The sequence below is a fragment of the Anneissia japonica genome, unplaced genomic scaffold (assembly GCF_011630105.1).
Source record: "Anneissia japonica isolate Jap-2015-1 unplaced genomic scaffold, ASM1163010v1 scaffold1967_len143799_cov125, whole genome shotgun sequence".
NCBI lineage: Eukaryota > Metazoa > Echinodermata > Crinoidea > Comatulida > Comatulidae > Anneissia > Anneissia japonica.
The window spans coordinates 103004-118003 of record NW_022683436.1 but is presented as its reverse complement, the minus strand read 5'-3'; the positions used below and the strand labels follow the sequence as shown (position 1 = coordinate 118003).

At 31.8% G+C, this 15000-nt stretch overlaps 1 non-coding gene and 1 pseudogene across 1 annotated transcript; both read left to right on the top strand.

Moving 5' to 3' along the window:
• Window positions 1-15000, top strand: part of LOC117100035 — a 90742-nt pseudogene that overhangs the window by 9448 nt on the left and 66294 nt on the right.
• Trnat-agu lies at window positions 5825-5896 on the top strand. The gene has a single exon. It is a non-coding gene; the product is annotated as a tRNA-Thr (tRNA).

The following is a 15000-nucleotide window of genomic DNA, read 5'->3' as shown; positions in this document are numbered from 1 at the left end:
ACTTTTTTTCAAATTATGAATTAAAATTTTTATGAAATATGATATTCCCAAGGGAGAATAAGAATATGGTGTCATATCACCTGTCTCTTATACACACCTAGATGTGTATAAGAGACAGCATCTACGTTTTTCATTATTAACGTCTTCTTTGTCTTTTTCGTCGTCGTCATCATCATTACTATCATCATTGTCTTTGTCATCATCATCATCATCATCCATCGAACAAAAACATTCGCTTCAGACAATCTTTCATTCCTAACTCAATTCATGTTTCCAAACCGGGGCCAAGAGTAAAGTGTGCCGTAACCCCGTAAGTGTTTGGATGTGCAATCTGTGTACGTATTAATTTTGTAACCTCTTAACTATTTTATATTTAAGTAATTTTATAGTTATGTAATTTTTCATGCCAGTGTAAACATATTTCTGTATTCTTTGTGGCACCAAATTGACAAATCTACAAACTTTAAATGCATCAACTCGACTAGTGTTTTGAAAAAAGTAAGCTATGGAAAAAATAATAATTGTAGGCCCATTGCTTATTATGCTACTCATTTTCTTTTAATTCATAGTATTTCATTTTTTTTTCAGAAATTACATTATGGACATGTTTTCGAAATAATATCGACAATTTGAATTGAATATAAGATGTGTATAAGAGACAGATATATGCATATGTATATATATATATATATATATATATATAATAATATATTAATAAATTTGATTGTATGAATGGTTATCAGCCCATAAAATCTGTGGAGTTGCATTTCTATGTACTCAAAACCTGGTGTAATTTTCAAAGAAATCTGTATTGACAATACACGATTAAGTGCTATTCAAATTATCTGCAATGATAAAATTCTTATGACAATCTTTGGTGTTTATTTGCCTCATTATAACGGTAAAGCTGAACAAATACAACTTTACGCTGAAACTATTGATAATTTACAATCGTTAATTGATGAATGTAATGCAAGCCCTATTATGATCGTCGGTGAGTTTAATGCATGTCTACCCCAACATGTATATTACATATTATATGATATCTGTGCAAATAATGATATTATTGCTCTCCAGGAACACTAGCTACTTAATGAAGACTTAGATACACTTAAAAATCGCTTCATAAAGAAGTTGATTGCGTCTCAGTATCGGCTATGGATAGTTCTAACTCCCTATTGGTTGGCAACCTTTTGGAGGCGTGGCCATATTCTATTGAAAATGTTTAGGTAACTTAATTACTCCTGTAGATCTTCACGACGCTCACCTTATTGGTATTGAAGTAGGAAATAATGCCGAGACAAATAGCAAAACACTATTTATTTCCTGTTATTTGCCCTATGAAAAAGGTGATCATTTTGCAGAATATCTTGGTAATATTCAATTCATTGTTGAAGAGTATCAAAGTAATATTTTTTTTATTATGGCGATTTTACTGCTGATCCTAATAAAAAAATTGCTAAGGAGCTTATAAGTTTTGCCTCTGAGCAGGGTTTGAAGTAACCAGATATTGAGGTGTTAGGGTTGGATTCCGGTACTTTTGCTTATGTTAGCGATGCTTTTCATACTAACAGTTGGTTAAGTTAAATTTTATCAACTCATGGTGCTTACATTCATATACGGCCCAAAAGTATTCGAGTTAGTTATAATTTTATTGGCTCAGATCACTTTCCGTTGTACTTGTACTTCAATTGTTATCTACCAAATATTGCGTGTTGAAAATATTAGTAATGTGGTGTGGTAACGCATGTACAGTTAACTGGGCTAAAGTCCCTCCTCAGTCCATTGATAGGTATCGGCGAATGACAAATGAATTGTTAAGTAGGCCTAATACTTATATGCCTTTGGATGATATTTCCTTTTCGGATGTCAATTGTAAAAACCCAAATTACATTGAAAGTATTAATAGTTTTTATAATGATATTGTTAAATGTCTTGTTAATGCCTCTGATACATGTATATCCTCCTTCAATAAGGGTAGTTCAAAGTTTGAAATTGTCCCATGTTGGAATAAACATGTTTTGAATTTACATGGGGTTGCTAGAGAGGCTTTCTTGCTGACGGTGGAGCTCTAATGGTAGTCCCAGGGCTGGTACCATATTTGAAGCTATGAGACTATCTAGATCCAGGTTTAAACTTGCGCTTAGATCATGTAAAGTTTACGAAAAACAAATGAAGACTCTATGGTGAAAAATCTGTATGCTAAATGGTTTTAATGGTTCCTAAGAAAATGTTAAGAAAATTAACTCTGCCTCATCATAAATCTCACAAGTTATCGACGGTGCAGGGAGATGAGGAAATTTGTAAGCTATAGGCCGCACACTATGACAAGTTGTTCAATTGTGTTGAAAATAATGAGCAAGTACCGTAGTCATTGGTAGAAAATGCACTTCTGATTATAATTCTTCTCATTTTAACCCTGAGATTATTATTAATTTTATTAATAAGCTTCCTACTGGTAAAGCTTCTAACCTGGACAAGCTCTCGAGTGAGCATTTGAAAACAAAATTCTGGTGATAGAATTGCGATATTTCTTAGCTTAAGTTTTAACTCTATGTTTATTCATAGACACGTTGCCAGTGACCATGTTAAAGTTGTACTTATACTAATTGTCAAATCAAAGACCGGTAACGTTTCCAGGAAAGATAATTATCGAACAATTGCCATGTTATTTCTAAAGTCTTTGAACAGTGTTAATGAATCTTAGTAAAGGCACTCCTGACTCTAGTGATACTCAATTTGCATTTAGGCCTAAGTCGAATCTCTCTACTGACACGTGCATTTTTATTTTTAAGCAAATTGTTGATTTTTACTACAATAGAAATGGAAGCCCAGTATACTGTTGTTTCGTATGCCAATAAGGCATTTGATCGTGTCAATCATAACGTTCTCTTTTGTATGATCAAAGCAGGTACTCCTTGTTGTTGTTAAACTACTTATGTCATGGTACAATGTACAAAGATTCACTGTTAAATAGGGAAACTGTCTCTCACATGAATTTTCAGTAACTAACGGAGTGAGACAAGGTGGTGTTATGTCAACTTTACTGTATAATTTTTACATCAATGAATTTAACGTTACATTGAACAATAATCAAGTTGGCTCTGAACTAAAAAATGTTTAATAATCTAAGTTACGCTGATGACCTTCTGTTGCTTTCCCCATGCAGGAACTTGTCAGAATCTGTGAGAAACTTATGCACTTGATCAGGATATTATTTTTAATTCTACGAAATCAGTATGTGTGCTTTTTAGTCCCCATGTTAGGAAATAAACAGGAGAACCTCAGACTTTTCTTTTTAACAATAAGTTACCATGTAAATTCTGTGAGATATCTTAGGCACATACTCTCGTCAAATACCACTGACGATCTTGATATCCAGTGCCAGTATAGGGCTCTATGTGTAAGAGGCAACACACTCAGTAGAAAGATTTCTTTTTGCTCTGAAAATGTAAAATTGAGACTTCTCAGACCTTATTGTATAAGTATGTATTGTTCTGCCCTCTGGGTCAAGAAAACAAACCTTAGAATCCTACAAGTTTGTTATAACAAATCGCTCAGAATGTTAAAGTTGCCAAGATATTGTAGCGCCAGTGCTATTTTATTACTTGTGTCATTCCGTCTTTTTTTTTTCAATTTTTTAAGAAGTTCAACTTTTTGTTTTCGTAAGCGACAGCTCTCCAGCAGAAACACGCTTGTTTGCACTTTATGTAATTTGCTGAGGTTTTCCAAATTAAATTGTTGGTGGACAGATCTGCTGTACATTTAGGCCTAGTCCTTTAATTTTTTTTATGATTCACAATTTTTTGTGCTCAGTTCAATCTGTTGATTGATCTTTTTTCTTTTGCCTTGTTTTGTTTTGTGTTATATGGATATTAATTGCCTGTATTTAAAGAAAATTTAATTGAATTGAATATATATATATATTTATGTGTGTATATATATATACATATATATATATATATATATATATATAGTGATTTTATTGAATAATTGGTATTGTTTTTATCAATTACTCATTCCTAAGTACATGATTTTATGTATTATAATGTGTATTGATGTTTTGGTTTGCTTTTTTTATACGCTCAATTGTTGGAGGCAATTTTGAATAATTTGAATTTGATATTATTATTATTATTATTATTATTATTATTATTATTATTATTATTATTATTATTATTATTATTATTATTATTATTATTATTATTATTATTATTATTATTATTATTGATGCTAGCGGCTGTTCCAGCTATTATAAGGGTCTCCCAGATCTGTTTTTTCTCTTGTGATACTGTTATTTTTTCTGTATTTGCTTTTATTATTTGGATTAAATAAACATGTGTGAGTCTGAGTCATAAATGGGGCTGAGGTGGTTTCTATTTCAAATTCCAAGATCCGTACAATTTAAAGCTGTAGGCCTGCTTTTGTAGCGAATCATCTTCTATCTATAACCTTATTTTTGAAATATTGACATTGAGTAATACTTAGACATGTAAGTGCGTGAAGACTATAAATACATCCCGAGGGGTATTTCAATTCAAAATGTTTCGAATTGTCCAAGCTTAACATACCTAGACAATCGCAAACTAGGAAAAATTGGGTATGTGTGCCTCTATATTCTATTCTATGCCTCTGTCAGCATAGTAAAAGTAGGCCTAACCGTATAATTTCTCTTAAAAGTTGATACAATATCACCTATAATCTTTAAGTAATATTATATAATAATAAGTGGTTTTTTTTAATGAATACTGTAGTTGAGTTGATCATTCATGACAATTGCAGTTGAATGTATCTTTCGTGTCTTTCTTTTACGTGATTGACTCGGTTATGTCATGAAGAAACATTAAATCTGATATATTTCATATTATATAGGGTAATTTAGAAAACAAGTTCTACACAATATACAGTACCTATTATAAGACCTCTAAAATTGTGTGAAAATAATAATTGAATTATTTACGCATGAAGAGAGCGAAGACAATAACACGTTTTGTTGATTATCACTGTTATTGTTACAATTGAATAATTGTTATTTCTACTATCAATTACTCACTTCTAACCACATGATTTTATGTATTTTAATGTGTATTCATGTTTTGTTTTGTCCACCACTTACTTCCGACCGCAATCTAATTTCACAAGTCAAGAAGATGCCTAGAAATTGTTGGAGTTAACTGCATAAATAACCTACATTTTAAAGAAAGGGCTCTGTACAGGCAGAATCTTATCTTAATTCCTACAACAATATATCGGTATCTCTACCCACAAATATTATCTGAACTTGCCACGTAACGATTTCCCGTGCCATGATTATTCAGAAGAATGCATACCAAAAATAAAAAAATACCATGCGCATCATCAACATATATATTGGTAGCCATGATGATTATGGTACGACACTTTCAAGTTGTTTTTTTTTCCTTCTTTTTTTTTTGTACATGTACATCAAGTCAGTGAATAACCTGGATTAACGTGAAATAACGCGGAAGTCTCACAGACTTGCTATGAGTACTAGAGTTGTTCTAATACAGACTTGATATTATTCAGTAATTTTGGATTTTCAGTGAAGGTATTTTGCCTTAGATGGGTTATTTTCTAATAAACATCACCTTTTCAAAACATAAAAAGATCAAACATCTACTATCTGTATTCAAAACAATAATACTGCATTATTTTGAAAAGTTTAATATGATAGTATCATTATTCATCACTTGTGGATTGTCAATTACAATGTTCGAAGACTATATGAGACAGTTATTTCGTTTCCACTCAAATACCTTTCAAAAAGAACAATGCAATCAATAACCATTGGTCATCAGGCGCATGCTCGATGGTCTAGTGGTATGATGCCAGGTTAGTGTTCTGGAGATCGTGGGTTCGAGTCCCACACGAGAAAAACTTGTGATTTCGCAATTGTTTTCAAACGTACTGGATATTCAGTACATTTCCACGTCAGGTAGGGCAAAATTACACCTATACTATCAATAACGATATCATAATTAAGCAAAAGTAAACAATATAGACCACAAAAACTCCTTGGATTAGATCAGTTATTTTGTTATCATCCAAATACCTTTTAAATAGAATGAATACAATTAAAATCATTAAGCGAAAGTAAACAATATAGAACACAAAATTGGAGTTGTACATTGTAGAGCCGTTTATTTCCATGTTTTTTTTCCAGTTGCACAAGAATTATGACTCATAATGAGACTTATTCTATTAAAATGTTTAGTTTAATATGATAAAGAAAATGACTGAAAACATTTATTATACATTAATTAAACTCATTGTGGTTAATTAATGTATTAACACACACTGGATTTTAGACACTTGGATAGAAAGGGTTCACAAAATAGCTACAAAACCAATACACATTTTTAGGATCAAGCGCCAGATTGAATAGACTAATACACGATATTTCAACACAAAATGTTTCGTATGTAGAAAAAGCTTTACTAACAAAACTGATATTATTTATAACTTGTGGAATGTAACTTACAACGACTGAAGACTCGTCAAACTATTGAAGACAACTTACTGTACTCGAGCTATTTTATTCCATCCCAGGTTTCTTTAAAACATACGGTAATGAGAAGAAAGAAGTATCATAAACTAAATGCATAGCTGATACATGGTTTAGGACACGAAAGTAGAACTGTAGCTTGGTACTAAGGATACCGGTGTAAATATTAATTTCGTACCTATTCGTATCGTTATTTTCCACACCAGATTTTCTAATAAAATTTGGACTCTGATTGATAATCTCTTCTGTAAACTAATTCATTCATTAAATGAAGCTTCATCTGGTATACTAATAAAACAATATAATGATCATCAACCCTATTTTATCTGTCTTAACAGGACTAAACCTATATTAAAATTTAAAAATCCATATCATATTAAAACCTACAACCAAAGTTATTTAATCAAATTAAAAATAACATGTTATCTAAAATAGATATAAGGTCAATCCTAACTCAAATTCTAATATTTTCAATAATCTTATAAGGGAGGTTAAAAATAATATACACATGCCTCATAAAGTGAAATTTAAAAAGCATAAACATAAACAATCCAAATGAATTACAAATGGCATAATACGATCTCTCAAATTTATGGATAAACTTCATCTAATGTTTAAAAGAACATCATTTGAATCTGAGGAATATTTCAAATTAAAAACTAATCTTAAGACATACAACAAACTTCTTAAGAGGATCATTATTGTAGCTCAAAAATCGTATTATGAATTGTGTTTTTATAAATTCAAATATGATATGCGTAAAATTGTTCAACTATAAAGGTATAATGAACAAAATTAAGGAAGACACTCGTCTTTTACATACGAGGGTCAATCGATAAAAAAACAAGTTAGACATTGCAAATAAATTTAATCAGTATTTTACCAGCATAGGCCCAAATCTAGCCCAAGCCATATTATATATTGTTTTGCTTACTTAACATTACTTTTATAAGTAATTATTCTACATTTTAAATTATAGTAATATATTGTATTTTAAAGTATATTTACAACCTGTAACTGTTTTCATTTTTAACCTGTTGAATGCAATACTTAAAAAAGAATAAAAAAGCATTATGCAGAAAATAACTTGACCATTTCATATTGTATTTATACTCCATTCATTATGCCTTATAACGAGACTTAGTTTTATAAAACTTACTATTAACCTATGAATAACTCATTTAAGATGACAAGAATAATCCAATAACAGCCGTTAAATATTTGTTATAGTATATAGTGTAAAAGACATTTAGTGCAGTCAGAATGACTATATTTGATAGTTTTTATAACAAATACGATGACATTGACATGGACAAAATTATCATTAATCTTATTGATAAATTGGATTGAATCATCCATATGCCTGTCATAATTCTTATCATCATCATTTTGAAATGTGAAAGAATAATGTGTTTTAATCATGTTACAACATGATTGATTCACAGGATTAAAAAAAATAATGGCTTATAACGAGACTTACTATATGATTTACTGCATTGCTATTAACAATCGTTGGCCTATTACCTAAACTAAATCGTTATAGTCAAATAAAATCGATTTGGTTATGTGTTGAATTGGAATCTTGAATTAAATTACCACTATCCTCATGATCACCATCATCATCATCATCATCATCATTAAAACTAATACAAGAAAATGTATGTGTTTTAAGAAATGAGATATAAAGTTTTTATGTGTTTTTAAAAATATAAACATAAAAAAGGTCTAAGGAAACATGGGTTCGAATCAAGATTTCAAGTAACTTGGGATTTGTATACCTACATTATTTTCTATTGTCGTGCTAAAGCGTAAATTTGTACTCACTACTGTAACATCTAAATAAGCATATATGGCAAGGCCTAGCAAACTGCTTTTTTAAATAGTATCCATATTATGGGTTTCTCATGTCCAGTACAATAGGTTTCTTGAAAACCTTTGTAACTGAGGAAATATAAATTTATATTTTTTAAACAATTTGACGCCAAAATAATTTCTATAGACCAATGCGTTACATATATTTGGTTTATTTTATTTTTTTTTGAATAAAAAAAAAAACAAACATACAAATTGAAGTCAAAGTTCACAAATCAAAGCACATTTCCAGTAGCTTAGATGTAGTATCAAACATTATATACTACCGCCATGAAGAATGGCAAATTTTTATCAATTAGTGCAACAGCCCATCTTATTTTTGACACCTAGGGACCGGAATAATATGGTAACTACCAGTAAAATTTATTGCATCAAGTCTACTGGACATAATTAATAGATTATAACTTAATATTTTTATTTGTCATTTCACATCGACATCAATATCGACATCGTTATTTGTTATTTTATAGCATTACTTATGCCTGAACATTTTGTAATATCTCAGTTTAGAATATCAATTTATCATAGCGTAGATCCGTGTTTTTATTGTAAAATTTATCGACACACCTGAAGAAAATGTTTTGCTGTAGGAATACAGTAGTAGTCTTTGCTCTATGTCGGCCTACCTAAATTAAATAGTACAGGACTTTTCAAACCTGTGACCCAACACATATTTGAGAAGTTGGGAGTCATTCACTAATATCAGTTAAACATTTATAGCATGATATCTAGTCTGCTCGATACACTTAGTGATTTATGAATAAATATATTTAATTGTTTCTTAGACAAATCCAGTGACATTGACATCATTATTGGTAATGTTATTGTTGAATTTTTTAAATAATTTGTAATAAATACTCGTCATTGTGTTTATTCAGGATGTATACTGTATTACATTGTTTGTTACATTGTTTGTTACATTGTTACATTTTGTAATCTATAATGTGTTTGTGATAGATAACACATGTGATGTATTGTTGATAATACGTGAATTTAGAAAGTGGTTTGTAATCGATTAATATGTTTAAAAAAAGAAAGAAAACCATTTTTCGAGCAAAGTATAGAAAGATGAATTTATATCGCCAGATAATGGACGTCGTAGCATGGATTGGCGGCGCTAATAATAGGTCCATGATTATAGGTAGCGTGGGTAATTCGACACCAGTCTTGGTCAGGTGCGTTTTTTTGCTTTCAGCATCCGTCCTGAGCACACGTAACAATAATTTTGTCCCCACCATCCTCCCCTGCTTCCGCCATGAAAATCGGAGTTTATATAGCTTGGTGTGCGTGTGCACATATAAAACTTGTATTTTTTATGTAGTTTAAGATTATACATACTTTGTTAAAACTTTAATGCAACTCTTTATATTTGTGTATTCATTTTGTATTTAGATTCATAATCTGGTGCTAATGTGTGAATTTTGTAATCATCGAACGAGCAGTTTAGTATTGTACCGTATATACTAGGTACGTTTTTTTTGGTTTTTTGGGGGGGGGGGGGGGTGCGTCATTACTATGCCTACCTACTCTGATTGGTCATTTCTTCCGCAAACTAAGGCAATCATCAAATTAATTAATTTGATGCTTGGAAAACCGTCTCAAATCAGATCAGATCGTATTCGATTACAACTACTGCGATCAAATCAGATCTAATCAGTTCTGATCCGCTAACACTCTGTATTCTGTATTCTTCTATATAGTTTTAGTAAATCATATTGGTTTACCTGACCGACTGAGATCTGATCGGATCTGATCAGTTTGCAGTTGTTAGCAGAAAAGATAATGGCGGTGCTTTGAACAATATCTAGTTGTTTATTACACTACATTGAAGTAAATTTACAATATTTACTCTGTTATATGTATATATGTATATGTATGTGTTTGTGTATATGGGTATGTTATGTGTATGGGTGTATATGTATGTGTGTGTATGTGTGTGTTCGCGTGTGTGTATAAGTGTATGTATTAACCTACTTAATTATATTATTAGTATTAGTATATTATTTATTATTATCTCTGTTACTATTTTTGTAAACCCTTTTTAATATATATTTCGTTCTAATTTTCTTACTATATTTTATCAAAGTAATTAAGTGTTTACTGATTTTGTTATTGTTGCACATCTTTACGGTTGTGCCTCTGTTATAAAAGATAAGCAATAAAGTTACTTACTTAATCACTAGCCTAGTTGACATCAAACGGTCAGTCATGCATGATCAAACAGCTTGAAACATTGATTCATGGTATGGTTTTACAAACTCAATTTAACTGATCGTAATACAGAAGTGCGCTTATTGAGGTGTCTCTCTAACCTACGATCATGTATAATTTAAATCACTGAATATTTTTCTAAATGAAAATGTATTATTTAATGTCCCATTTAATATATTTTTGTGCAAAAACATAATTGCTAATGCTGATTAATCATTTAAATCAAAATTCTACACTATGTTTGGTGATGGTTTTACTACTGTAGGAAGATTATTTACATTGAGGATAGAAAGCACAGAACATTGATAAAGCGTTCGATTGTAAGTCGAGAGTATCTTTCTCATGTTTCTCGTGTCCGACATTCTTACTTATCGTCATATACGTGTAAAACCATAATATGCTTCTATGCTTTCGTAAATTCTTTGCATGCTTAAATTGTTTAGTTTACTGTAGTTCTGTTCTTCTAAGATCATACACACACGCAACGATAGCCTGATGTTGTTTGATCGTATTGTCGCGTATGGTGGTGATAGGATTAGTTTTCTTGCTATGTTGACGCTTATCTTTCTGCGGTCATTCCAGGCACATATAGGCCTACTATTTACTGTAACTAACGTAGATATACATATAAATATGTATAATTGCTGCGAAGCAGCCAATTCATACTCTTGACAGCAATTTGACCTCTGAAAGGTCATTGTTTGTCAAAAAACGAGTGCATAAGACGACTGAAAAGCGGAGTTTCCTTCTTTCGTTCTGCCGAGTAAAATCAATTACTTTAGGCGACGTTTGTAGACTAACCTACTCGTACCAACGTCCACATTTCGCGCTAGCCTTATCCTACTCTAGGCCCTATAGTTGTTTTTTGAATTGTACTCCACAAATCTCAGCCGATACCTCGCACAACTGGCTAACGTCTCTAGTTATTGTCGTGACGTCATGGCTCGCTGGCTCACACTTGTGATATGTCTCGCACTTGTGATCAAATAACACGCTGGCTCGCACTTTGGCAACACTCTTTGGCAGTCAACTCGCCCCTAGAAAACCCGCCCTTGGAAACTTGCCCCATAAAAAAAATGTACACTTCCTAGACCATGCAGTCTTCAAAAAAAAAAATTGTAACCTTTGGTAATCAACTACATCCTCCACATACATAGAAATTTTTGAAACTTTATTAAAAAAAACTTAAACCATAATTCACCACACTATAGACACTTTTTGACAAAAATAAAAAATTGCCACTTTGCTACCCAATGAGAAGTGTTTTAATATAGACAATGGGCCGTGTCTCATATTATTTGTTATAGTTTTATTATTCATTATTTTCACTTGACTCGCATAAATAATTTGTTCGAAGAATATTTATATGCAGTTGTACTTCGCAGCACTTCACTTGCAATTTGCAATTTCTAGTTATTGTATATTCAATACCACGGAACCATGCTGATCTGTTAAATCGTTATTTTCTCACATTTCTAGCACTAACATCGTCCACAAGCAAACTATTTTTTTTGTAATATTGTATTAACGAATAGACACTACTGTATTGTTTTTACAATTACCCATACAAAACAATCACCGAAAAAACAGCAAACCGTTATATGATGATTTTAAAATACTTTCAATTTTGAAAAATAATTAGAGGTCTTCGTTTTTCGGGTCTTTGGTCTTCGTTTTGTAGACACCCATATAAGTTGTCTATAAAACGAAGACCCTTGAAAATTTCAAAAACAGACGCCCAAAAATTTCGTAATTTTGATTTTGTGACAGCCTGGCGTATTAACATAAAAATAAAAGAGAAAAAATAGGGGTCTTAGTTTTTGGGTCTTCGGTCTTCGGTTTTATAGACACCCGCCTCCCTCCCTCATCACTTTTCCAGCCTAGATAGGGTGATAATCTAATAGAAAAATGTATAGGGCCTTATATCATTCCCAGCCAGAGGAAATTACTTTTACTTTTTTTAAAGTATTTTAGTTTTAAAATTGTAAATTAATTGTAATAAGTATTAATACAATTGTATTTACATAGCAAAGTATTATGCACTTGACACTATGACTTGTATTTTTTTAAAAGAAATGTGCTGAGTTTGGGAATTTAAATTTTTGAGTGGAATTAATTATTGGCTTAAAAAATTAAATTTTCCATTCAGTTAGTTGTGTATGTGTTTATTTTGTTATAGTTTATTTTCTGTCCTTTAAGTTATAGGCTACTGTACCAAAAAAATAACTTGACAGATAACACACTAGGCCAAGGTATCCCTTGAAACGATCTCAAACTCTGCTCAAACCACCAATGAGATACCATTATCTGAGGCTTGCTAATTTGGTTACCATGACAATAGACTGAGCGATACCACAGCCAAACATTTGTGGTAGTGTGTAATGAGCCTTTTTGACATAGCAAACTTGCATGTACTAGGCCTACTAATACGTTAATAATAATTCATTAAAAGAATAAGACAACAATTAATAAACATTCTATTGTGTAGAAATTTATTTATTACAACGTAGACATAATACTTTCGTTTTAGACAAATTAGAAAGCAAGTTTCAGAAAAAAATTACGCAACAGGAGAGAATGCCACATGGTCGACCTTTCACCTAGTGCCAGTGACGCTTGATTGTTTTTGTTTTTTTGGATGAGGGACAACTTTCACTGTCTAGGCTTGAGAAGGTCCGAAGTTGTTGATGTTTATTTAGAAATAGAACACATAAAACATATGTCATCATAAGTACATGGAACACAAATAATAAATCTACCCCCTGAGCGGTAGCCGTGATAAACCTGGAAATATTAATGTTTGCGTTATCGTGTATAGTAAAAATTGATTACTCTAACGATCATTCCACTGGGTAACTATCAGGTTAGGCCGTTGACTGTTATTGACAGGCGATTATGGTGAGTTTCTATCAGAGCACGGGTCAGAAACCTATAATAGAAGGAGCCAATTATAAATTGTACAGCATTTAAATCAACTCCAACCCCTGTTTTGATTTAATTTGCTATTGCAAAAAAGTGACATGCCGCCTTCGGAGTTGACTATAACTATCACATAGCGAGGACAGCAAAATAATTTAGCTATAGTGTGCTGATATTTACATATTTTAGAAGTATTTGTATTGGCTAGCACTGTCTCTTATACACATCTAGATGTGTATAAGAGACAGAGTGTGTAGTGAGCCTTTTTTTACTAATACGTTAATAATAATTCATTAAAAGAATAAGACAACAATTAATAAACATTCTATTGTGTAGAAATTTATTTATTACAACGTAGACATAATACTTTCGTTTTAGACAAATTAGAAAGCAAGTTTCAGAAAAAAATTACGCAACAGGAGAGAATGCCACATGGTCGACCTTTCACCTAGTGCCAGTGACGCTTGATTGTTTTTGTTTTTTTGGATGAGGGACAACTTTCACTGCCTATGCTTGAGAAGGTCCGAAGTTGTTGATGTTTATTTAGAAATAGAACACATAAAACATATGTCATCATAAGTACATGGAACACAAATAATAAATCTACCCCCTGAGCGGGAGCTGTGAGAAACCTGGAAATATTAATTTTTGCGTTATCGTGTATAGTGAAAATTGATTACTCTAACGGTCATTCCACTGGGTAACTATCATGTTAGGCCGTTGACTGTTATTGATAGGCGGTTATGGTGAGTTTCTATCAGAGCACGGGTCAGAAACATATAGTTAGAAGGAGTCAATTAGAAATTTTACAGTATTTAAACTCCAAAGGCTGTTTTACTTCGAATAAAAATCGAATAATAGTAACTCTTCGTCTTCGACTATCATTATCGCATAGTGTGGTGAGCAAAATGAGTTATGACAAACCATGTTCTTGTATTTGTAATTTGCCCAAAAATGTCAAGCTCGTATGTGTCAGTATTAGGCCTATAAAACGTGTGCTAATGATCCAAGGAAAGAATTTGTATTGGCTAGCAAAAACAAGCTTTATAAAATTAACAATGTGTACGAAGGGAGTTGGGGGGCTCCCATGGCTCCCCCTGGAAACTGCAACCCTGCAGGGCTTGTTACCATACGATTTCAAACGAGAGTGCTGAATTGTTGAATTTTCTTGCTGTTGGTTGATCTTAAGTTCCTGAAACAGGGTCATCATGAAACTTATTTCATTTCAGAAATTGTTATTGTCTACTGAAATTCGTTTTGTTGCATACCTGCCAATTCCTTACTTCTAGTTAAACACACGGGAAAATTTTACTTTTATAGTTGACAAAAGTATTGGTGTTGAAATAAAAATATTATGCAAATAGTCTATAGATTAATAAGAAATATGTGGAATTAGAGGAACTAAAAGGCCGTGGTTGGCTACTGGTGATCTCATTCTTATAAATAGTTCTTTAAACTAACCATGCATACAC